This window comes from Triticum aestivum, chromosome 1D (genome assembly GCF_018294505.1).
Source record: "Triticum aestivum cultivar Chinese Spring chromosome 1D, IWGSC CS RefSeq v2.1, whole genome shotgun sequence".
Taxonomy (NCBI): domain Eukaryota; kingdom Viridiplantae; phylum Streptophyta; class Magnoliopsida; order Poales; family Poaceae; genus Triticum; species Triticum aestivum.
In genome coordinates, this window is record NC_057796.1 from 71705922 (window position 1) to 71717443 (window position 11522).

The following is an 11522-nucleotide window of genomic DNA, read 5'->3' on the forward strand; positions in this document are numbered from 1 at the left end:
TGTTTTGGACATTATTGGGCTTTATTATTCACTTTTATATTATTTTTGGGACTAACCTATTAACCGGAGGCCCAGCCCAGAATTGCTGTTTTTTTCCCTATTTCAGAGTTTCGCAAAAAAAGAATATCAAACGGAGTCCAAACGGAATGAAACCTTCAGGAACGTGATTTTTGGAACGAACATGATCCAGGAGACTTGGACCCTACGTCAAGGAAGCTTCCAGGAAGCCACGAGGTAGGGGGCGCGCCCTCCACCCTCGTGGGCCCCATGTTGCTCCACTGACGTACTTCTTCCTCCTATATATACCTACGTACCTCCAAACGACCAGATACGGAGCCAAAAACCTAATTCCACCGCCGCAACCTTCTGTACCCACGAGATCCCATCTTGGGGCCTGTTCCGGAGCTCCGCCGGAGGGGGCATCCATCACGGAAGGCTTCTACATCAACACCATAGCCTCTCCGATGAAGTGTGAGTAGTTTACCTCAGACCTTCGGGTCCATAGTTATTAGCTAGATGGCTTCTTCTCTCTTTTTGGATCTCAATACAATGTTCTTCCCCTCTCTCATGGAGATCTATTCGATGTAATCTTCTTTTGCGGTGTGTTTGTTGAGATCGATGAATTGTGGGTTTATGATTAGGTTTATCTATGAACAATATTTGAATCTTCTCTGAATTCTTTTATGTATGATTGGTTATCTTTGCAAGTCTCTTCGAATTATCAGTTTGGTTTGGCCTACTAGATTGATCTTTCTTGCAATGGGAGAAGTGCTTAGCTTTAGGTTCAATCTTGCGGTGTCCTTTCCCAGTGACAGTAGGGGCACAAAGGCACGTATTGTATTGTTGCCATCGAGGATAACAAGATGGGGTTTTTATCATATTGCATGAATTTATCCCTCTACATCATGTCATCTTGCTTAAAGTGTTACTCTATTCTTATGAACTTAATACTCTAGATGCATGCTGGATAGCGGTCGATGTGTGGAGTAATAGTAGTAGATGCAGGCAGGAGTCGGTCTACTTGTCTTGGACGTGATGCCTATATACATGATCATACCTAGACATTCTCATAACTATGCTCAATTCTGTCAATTGCTGAACAGTAATTTGTTCACCCACCGTAAAATACTTATGCTCTTGAGAGAAGCCACTAGTGAAACCTATGGCCCCCGGGTCTAACTTCATCATATTAATCTTCCAACACTTAGTTATTTCCGTTTTTTTTAATTTGCTTTTATTTTACTTTGCATCTTTATCATAAAAATACCAAAAATATTATCCTATCATACCTAGCAGATCTCGCTCTTGTAAGTGACCGTGTAGGGATTGACAACCCCTTATCGCGTTGGTTGCGAGGATTTATTTGTTTGTGTAGGTGCGAGGGACTCGCGCGTAGCCTCCTACTGGATTGATACCTTGGTTCTCAAAAACTGAGGGAAATACTTACGCTACTTTGCTACATCACCCTTTCCTCTTCAAGGGAAAACCAACGCGGTGCTCAAGAGGTAGCAATAGCCTGCCGTATTTTGGGCCAAATTACGGCCCATATCGGATCAGGCCCGTTACCAGGCCACTGTTCTTTTGGGCCCATTCTAAGATAGGTTTGTATTTCAGCCTGTTAAATGCCCGTTTACTAGTTCGGTCCAATAATAGTTTCAGTCTGTTAGCGGCCCGTGGTGCATTTGGGACGTTGTCGGCCTGGTTTAACTTTAGGCCATTTAACGGCCCATGCAGAAACTGGACTATTTCTTGTCTGAAGTAACTTTAGGCCTCTTAACGGCCCGTAGTCTTCATGGATAAATTTCAGCCCAACTGGCCTATTGGCCTGTTAATGGCCCATGTAACAGTTGGGCCTAATTACATCCCGCGTTGAATCCGGCCTGCTTACGGCCCATCTGATAATGGCCCGTGACACTTTTGGGCCTATGGCCCGCGTGGATACCGGCCTGCTTAAAGCCCATAATTTTATTGGGCCAAACAGGCCCGAGATATATTTTGGCTTATTAACTGCTCGTCCTATTTGGGCCAAACATGGGCCTTAGGCAGTTTCAGCCTGTATTGGCCCGTGAATTTTTCGGCTCAACGCTAGCCCAATCTAGTTTTTAGCCTGTTAAAAGCCCATGGTATTCTCTGGCCCAGCTGGCCAGAACTTTACTCGACCTGTTAAAGGCGGGAAACTACTATAGGTTTAGACCTGCTAATGGCCCAAGATGATTATAGGCCCACGTTTTGGCCCATATGAGTAATGTGGCGGCCTGAAGACCGACAACACTGAGATCCACTGAACCTTCCGACCTAAATTACAGCATACCGACCAAAGAATGAACCTAGACTATACAATAAAGAAATTACGGCATATTACATCCACTGGGAATCAAAGTTCTCTACCGGTGATAATAAAGCGCAATGTGACCGCAGATTACATACACTGGGAATCAAAGGTCGCCACCAGTGCATATAAATGCGCCGACAAAAGAATATACAAAACTGAGAGCATTTCAGAAGGCACTAGGCCTAGCCAGGACGGGCCCCGCAAGCGGTCGAACAAGCTGATGAGACCTCAGTTGTGTCAATGATAGATGCTCCATCCCTAGCTGTATAGCACCATAGTGCGCAAGGTAGTCCTCTGACATCTTCATTGCATCTTTGACTTCAAGTCAGAGCTGAGCTGAAGCAAGCCTTTCCGCTTTAAGTTGAGACTGAAGAAGTCGAACTAATTGAGGCAGCGACTGCACAAAGGTTGTCTCACACCTGCTGGTGAGTAGCTTCAACTCACTGTCTTCATCAAGACAGGACCTTGGGGTCATCTCGCTCTCCTCAAGATGGTTTGGCTCACTATCTTCCCTAAATTTCTGCCTGACATAAGAGATACGACTCTAAAAGAGAAACAAGGAGACACGTAACAGGTTTCACAATTATATAAGCAAATAAATGGATCTATTCTGCATAAGTGACATTTTTTACAACTACAATATAAAACTGATAGTTGTTGCAGACATGCAATCAGATGTAAACAGCAGTGGAGGAAATGATGCCTATCCAAATCTATACTAGAACAAAGTTTGAAGGCTTGAGAAGGATGAACTTACATTACATGTTAACACGGGCTGGACAAAGCCCTTCTCCATGTTGATGGAAGGATAATTCAATAAATTCCCCAAAGAAAATTCTTTATAAGCATTGCCATTATTCTACATTTTGCAAAGAGTAAATATAGATCAAATAATATTGGAAGAAACAGAGGATAATGAAGCTCAGGTGCAGACTGGTGATACATAATCAAATAGCAGTTAATTAAGTACAGCGTTACAAGGCAAAAGGTACTGACAAGAGGAATGGAGACATCAACGTGTGCAGTGGCATTGGCTTTATTCAACATTTTGGTAAGAGTAAATGTAGATATGATAATTTGGAGAAAGTGGAGGGCAGGGCAGATAAGATGCAGAGTAATGCTAGATAATCAACTATCTCGCGATGCAAGTACAGTAATACCACCATCGTCCGGTATTACTTGTCGCTCAAATGGATGTATCTAGCACTATTAAGTTCTAAATACATCCAATTGATCAACAATTAATTCGATATAGAGGGAGTACATGACAATAGGTACTTACATGAGCAATCCAAAACTTCATAACCATTGTGTTAATTCTACATTTATCTAAGAGTAAATATAGATCTTATAATTTCAAGCAAAGGGAGGATAAAGAAGCGAACATTTACATTGATGCTACATAATCAAACAGCAATGAGTGTAAGTATGCTGACAAAGGGCAAGAGGTACTAACAAGAGTAATGCAGAGCCCAGTATTGTTGTGAGATCCTATGATCCTTTGAGCAAGGAGATTCATCTGAAATTAGTTTTCATACAAGAGAGAAGGTAAGGCCCATGCAGAAATTTAGGAGTTCAAATTTTGAATTGATATCATAGACAGTACCTGACGCTGGGCTCTCAGCAGTTCTAATAGGGGTTTGGCCAGTGGAGTAGGGGTAAAGTGTGGTACAGTTGGGCCTGTGTTTTCTGTGGCTGCTGATCTATCTGATTTAACAAGTATCACTACCTTTTCCGAATACCTAGTTTGTACTCCTTGAGGATCTGCACTCACCCTCTTCCTTTTGGACATCTATTACAAAAGAACAACATTTGACTGGAAAAACATAGTATGACAACACATGGAATAGGTACAGAACATGGATAGGTATGGCATATACTCATATATGATGCTTAAACTAAGCAGATGGTGTAAAAAAGTAGAAGTAATGCAAGAGGTCAGATGCAAAATATGTGCGACCAATACAACCTTGCCAAGTTAGAGCAAGCACCTTGGTGGGTGAATAAGATAGGCCATCCTCCACCATGCCAAGTTTGTTAGCCAGTGGATTGTTCCGCAATATTCCTCTCGTGCGCCCATTCTCATCTTCATTTTGATAATGTTCAATACCTGACATGCATGAAAACATAAAAACAAGTGAGATTATGTTTGTAATGCAGAAGTGATTCTAATCCAATACTGCCTCGCTGTAAACCCCTTTGTGCTATCTCTGCAATTCTTCTGAGAGATGCTATGCATGCTGTAATTTGGTGTTTGCATTAATATAATGTGGCCTACTACTCAAAATATGAGAGCTCCAGAAGTGATGATACTTCGCAGATGACAGCTTCAACATATAGTAAAGAAGAACAAGTCGACCTGACCTTACAGATTCAAAATATACTATGGGAGAACAACTCGACCTGACCAGTCGACTGCAAATGTCTCTGCTACTCTTCCCAACAAGGAACATACTTATTAAAGAAGAGAAGAGGATCATCTTAAAGAAGAGCAAGCAAATTGAAGATATTACAAGTCTTTCTATACAATGTCAGTTGCCCACCCATGATGAACCAGAGCGCACAGACAAATACTGTTCCTTCCGCTCTCCATATGTGGCTCACATGCATTTCGAAACTAAAGTAGGAACATTTAGTTAACCAATTAAACATCTCTCAGTTTTACTAATATCAGCATAATATCTGATTTGAATTTGTACAACTAAGCTTGTTTAGCTCGATGGGTGGAGCAGTGCTATTACGACACGAACCACGTAGGCTGATCGTGGTCATCATAAAATGGGGAAACCGTAAGCATGATGAGTATAGTGTTGACCGTGGCAGTGGGACGGCAGATCTGAAGCTGCAAACCGCGCAAAGGGTAGTTAGCAACCGATGTTTGCTTTGAAATAACAACTAAGATTTGGTATGGACAAGAAAGTACAGTCAACAAGTGACAAAGAAATGCAATTCTGCTGTCTCTCTATATGTCGCGACATGCATTTGGAAACTCAAGTGGGACCTTTAGCTAACCAATTAAATCTCTCTGTTAACTAATATCAGTATCATATCTCAATCATATTTGAACAACTAAGGTTTGGAATTTTGAGTGTTGTGTTGTTTAGCTTGAAGGGTGGAGTAATGATAGTATGATAGAAAGCACCTACGCAGATCATAGTAGAGTAGATAAAAGGGGAAAACCCTAAGCATCAAGAGTAAAGTCAGGAAAGTGGAACTAGCTGGACCAGTGGGTGGCGCACATGCTTTTCAAAACGAATATAGGAACATTAGGTGACCAATTAAACATTCTCTATTTTAGTAATATGAGGATCATATCAGATTCGTATTTCAACACCTAAGCTTTGGAATTATGAGTGGCATGTTGTTTCGCTTGATGGGTTGAGGTCTTAAGGAGCAGTGCTAGCATGACATGAAGCACCTACGATGATGGTAGTGAATATAAAGGGGGGAAACCATAAGCTTTACGAGTATATTGACCATGCCATGGAGGATCTAAAGGTGCAAACCGGACAAAGCTACTTCGTAACCAATGTTTGTTTTCAACTAGCCACTACGATTTGGTACGGACAAGAAAGGTACAGTAAACAATTTATGATCTATTTTCTAGGTGAGATCAATAACTTAAGCACAAATGGAAGAGTACCACCTCTCTTGTGATGCCATGTAGACCCCTGCTGATACGTTTAGGGTGTTGGGGGTGCGATGGTTGTCGGCGGTGGGGAAGAAGACTTTAGACGACAGACGGCCGGGTCGGGGGATAAATCCTGTTGTCGTGGACAAGGTGGTCATAGGAGCGGCAACGACAAGGTCGACGACGGCACCGATGAAGCGAGAGGATGCGATGGAAGGACCCTGGTCCGGCATCGTGGATGAGAGACGTCCATCTCTTGCAGTGGACGACGGTGTAGGGGTAGCGGCTCCTGCAAGGTGGAGGATAAGGTGGCGGACGGAGGAGGCTGGCTGCAGTGGGTAGGTTGTTGTGGCGCCGACGATGTATGAATGGGGAAATGGAGGGGGAGGGGGGATCTCAAACTTTGGGAGGCGCTTGTCTGAAATGTGGGAAAGTTATGAACTTATCCCCCGTTTAAAATTTTAGACATCACGTCGGTTGGGGATAGGACGGTAATCTCGCATGTCCCAAATATTTGCCGGTAGCGATTTCGGGCGAGGAGAGGGTGTTTTGCCGCCCACGGTTGGCGCCCACGGTGTATGAACGGGGCTGACAGGTAGGGCGGTTGTGTCACGTCTAAGGGAAGTTACACATCTGCCCCTATTTAAAATATTTGCCTACATCGATTTCGGACGAGGAGAGTTTGTTTTGCCGCCACCGTGTATGAATGGGGAAATGGAGGGAGAGACACATGTATTTTGGACGATCTTGAATCAAATGTGTTTGCCGCCCACATTTGTTGCCCACCGTGTCTGAATGGGCTCAGAGGCAATCGTGTCACGTGTGATTGAAGTTACTAGTCTACCCCTATCGACAACAGTGTAAATCCGGTCGATAAGGATGTCAAGTGTTAGGGGTAGATAGTAATTTCCATCTCGCAAACACTTACTTTGGGCAGCCCACAAATGATAGTGGGTGTTTAGCCGCTTCGTTCAAAACTTGGGAGAATTAGCATTCACGTTTGCCCTGGGCCCTAGCAACTAAATTCAAATCCAATTTGTATTCGATTACGAATATCCATAGATAATTCTATGTTTTGTTGTTTATTTCTTCAAAACCACGACAAAGATTTATTCCACCTTTATATATGATTATGATTTAGAAATGCCGTGATCTTCGAATTCAGTAGGTTGGATACACTTTGTGTCAAACAGGTATTTCATCCAATACAATATGCTCACACGAAAAATAGTTCACCTTATGTCAATCATATAAGTACTGAGGATTACCTCGCCTAAAAAATTCGGATCATTACAACACATGGACAACATAGGGGGTCTTACAACATAACCCATTCAGACACATGACACAACATGCAAGTACAATAATCTAATGACAATTTCAACTGGTATCTAAAGAACTAGGATTACCCTGGGCTTCAGATAGCAGAAACATCAGGACCTCCTCCGTCTTCAAATGCAACATTCTTACTTCCTCCAATTCTTGGGTTGCTTGAATAATGCGTGCAGCTAATTGCATAATTTCCAGCCTCAAGATCAAGATTACCTCATTCATGGCAGCCACACCATATCTTTCTGCCTCTAGTAGAGCCTCAAGAACTATAATATATGTGCTCAGACTGCTCTCCGGAGGTGTTGCCTCTGAACTGCTACCATCTGTTAACATGGATGGCGCACTGCTTCCACAAATAGATTCTGGGGTTGTACATTGTGTCCTAGTGTGAATGGCATCCTGAAAGGTTTCCGCTGGACATAAGTAAGAGATAGTTATTGCATGATCCAGGCAGTAAGCTTACATGGTAAACGATATACAAATTATTGTGGAGTTTGGCAATCTATATTTAAATGGTTCGAAGCAGCATCAGCTGAGGGAGTCCTGGATTAGGGGGTCCTCGGACTGCCGGACTATATACTTTGGCTGGACTGTTGGTCTATGAAGATACAAGATTGAAGGCTTCGTCCCGTGTCCGGATGGGACTCTCCTTTGCGTGGAAGGCAAGCTTGGCAATTCAGATATGTAGATCTCCTCCCTTGTAACCGACTCTGTGTAACCCTAGCCCCCTCCGGTGTCTATATAAACCGGAGGGTTTAGTCCGTAGGACAACAACAATCAGAATCATAGGCTAGCTTCTAGGGTTTAGCCTCTACGATCTCGTGGTAGATCAACTCTTGTAATACTCATATCATCAAGATCAATCAAGCAGGAAGTAGGGTATTACCTCCATCGAGAGGGCCCGAACCTGGGTAAACATTGCATCCCCTGCCTCCTGTTACCATCCGCCTTAGACGCACAGTTCGGGACCCCCTACCCGAGATCCGTCGGTTTTGACACCGACATTGGATATTTCATTGAGAGTTCCAATGTGACGTCACGATAAAGGCTTGATGGCTCCTTCGATCATCGGCAACGATGCGATCCCGGGCGAGGTTTTCCTCCCCAGACAGCTCTTCATATTCGGCGGCTTCGTACTGCGGGCCAACTCGCTTGGCCATCTGGAGCAAATCGAAAGCTATGCCCCTAGCCATCAGGTCAGGTTCGGAAGCTTGAACTATACTGCCGACATCCGCGGAGACTTGATCTTCGACGGATTCGAACCCATGTCAGGTGCGCCGCACAGTCACGATGAGCATGACTTAGCTCTGTTGTCGGACGGTGTTCGGGAGATCACACCTGTAGCTACTCCGGCCCTCAATCCGGAGCAGATCACGCCGTCCGAGGACGGGTGGATGGACCCTGCCACGGAGGCCGCACACTCAGCGGCGATAGAGCCGAATACTGACTTCACCTCCTATGAGACCTGTGTTGCCGGACACTTGGATTCGTCCCCGGCCACGGGCTCCGAACCGCCTGCGTCCATGCCTATCGAATCTGATTAGGCACCGATCATGGAGTTTTCCTCCGCGGATATCTTTCAGCACTCGCCCCTGGGCGACGTGCTAAATTCATTAAGGTCTCTCTCCTTGACAGGAGACCCTTGGCCGAACTATGTCCGGCTTGAGTGGGAAGCGGACGACGAAGAAATTCGTTCCCCACCCACCACCCACTTGATAGCCACTGTCGACGACTTAACCGACATGCTCGATTTCGGCTCCGAAGACATCGACGGTATGGATGACGATGCAGGAGACGAACAGGAACCACCGCCCACACGGCGCTAGACTGCCACCTCATCATATGATATATACATGGTGGACACCCCCAAAGAAAGCGATGGCAATAAGGCAACGGAGGATAATCCCCCGAGAAGCAATCTAAGCACCGGCGTCATCGGCGCCGCTCTAAGCCCCGCCATAGCAAAAGCAGCGATACCGGCACAAGAGACAATAACACCGCATATAGTGCCGAAGACGAAGACAATCCTCTCCAGCCAGGCTTCGAGCGGGAGGATGGGCAAGCTAGCCCTAAGGAACAGGCAGCAGACGGAGAATCAGAGGATGACAATTACATGCCCCTCTCCGAAGACGAGGTGAGCCTCGGCAACGAAGAAATTATCGTGCCCGAGGATCCTGTCGAACAGGAGCGCTTCAAGCGCCGACTTATAGCCACAATAAAAAGCTTGAAGAAAAAGCAACAACGGCTTCAAGCTGACTGTCGTGGTATTCTCACGGGGGAGGGTGTGAGGCGACAGATGCCACAAGGGCTTAGTGTGAGGGTAAGACTACTGCTGATAGGACCGGGAGCGGGTATGCGAGTAGCACGCGCTAGTTTACCTAGGTTCGGGGCTCTCCAGAGAGATAATACACCTACTCCTGCATGTCTGAGTATATATCTGAGGTGTACATCGGGCAGTACAAAGTGCTCCTGGAGCTGTATCTGAAGTCAGTGCCACAGGCATCTGACTTGGTATATATGCGTATGAGCACAAGTGTGTGCTTGGCCGAATGGATATGTGTGTGTGCTAGCTAGCTTGCTTGCTAACTAGTATGCATGCATGGAGTGTGTGAGAGTGTCCAGGGAGCCATTGTGGCAGTGGTGGATAGATGAATGCTAGCTATATATAGTGTGGGGTAGCTTACTACCTAAGCTAGGTAGTGGCGTGGGGGACAAGTGGGCATGGGGCACCATGCCCATGTACGTGATGTGCATGCCTCCTTGTCCATGGCGCACTTTATAAAACAGTGCCCAGGGACAGATACACTGTAGATGATGTCGTCGCGGTACAGCCGTCGTGTCCGCGGTATGGCCGCCACGTTGGGGTCTTGTCGGTGTCGGGTCGGGTTGCAGTCGGCAGCCAGCTGATTGGCGCAGTCGGCAGCCAGCCGGGCAGAGCAGTCGGACGGGAAGCCGGCAGGAGCAGCCGGGCAGTCGGACTGAGGGGCTTTGCTAGCCCCGATGTCTTGAATTATTGTCTCGCCGTCTTTGGGGTATCCGTGGCCAATTACTCCGACAGTAGCCCCCAAGCCTCCGGACAACTTGGCAAAGTTGGGTGGAGGTTTTTTGGTGGGTGTTTCATGGAAATGATCATGCAAAAGACAAAGTTAGTCCACGCAGATATATCAAATGATTGCTTTTAGCACTGCAAGTTTTATGCGGAGGGTGCCGACTCGGTTTCGTCCGAGCCCCCTTCAATCTCTTTCATGTTCCCTCTACTCTTTGGCTTGCTCTCGCTTGCCGGACAGCCGCTCTAGGGTCTGTGGCTGAGAGTGGGCCGCGGAGTGGAGTGTACAATACTCAGATTCTGGGAGCGAATTCAACTGAGTTGATACTTGTAAAGGAAACGGTCGGGTCGCCCGAAGCGTTTCTCTTCTCGGATGTTTTTCGCGTGGGTGGCCTCCGGCGTTCACTCTTGCTAGGCAGACAGCCGCTCTGCGGTCTGTGACTCAGAGTGGGCCTTTGGTACCGCGCACGCTACTAAGCCGTCTGCAGGAACTAACGTCTCAGGCCAAGCGGCCAGCCCCCGGGCCAACTCTGGCTGGCGCCGGGGTGAACAGTGCTGCAACTGTAATAAAATGCGGAGATAGCCCCCGAGCATCGCTCGGGGTTATCCGTGCTCTCGCGGTGAAAAAATATGCGGGTGTGGAGCTCACATTGATTTTCGTGTAGCTGAGGCGGAGGTCGTCGAAGACAGCTGGCGCTCGCGGAGCGCGTCGGCGCACCCGCTGGGTGTAGCCCTCGAGCCCCTAGGCGCTCGAGGAGGGTCCAGCCGGTCGGGCCTGACCGGCCAGGCGGCAAGCAGAACGCAGCCGAGCCGGCCTGGCACAGCCGCCAGGTGGCGAGGCGTCTGGCAACGCCCTTTTTCTTCTTTTTTCTCTTGTTTTTGTTTCTTGCAATCTTCCGTGGGGGCGCGCCAGCGCACCCACTGTGTGTAGCCCCCGGGATTCGGGCCGACTGCTGAGCAGTCGGGCCGGATCTCCTGGCGACTACTTTGTCTTCTTCTTTTTTTGCGGGGGCGCGTCAGTGCACCCGCTGGGTGTAGCCCCTGATATTCGGGACGACTGCTGAGCAGTCGGGCCGGATCTCCGGGCGACTACTTTGTCTTCTTCTTCGCGGGGGCGCGTCAGCGCACCCGCTGGGTGTAGCCCCCGAGATTCGGGCCGACTGCTGAGCAGTCGGACCGGA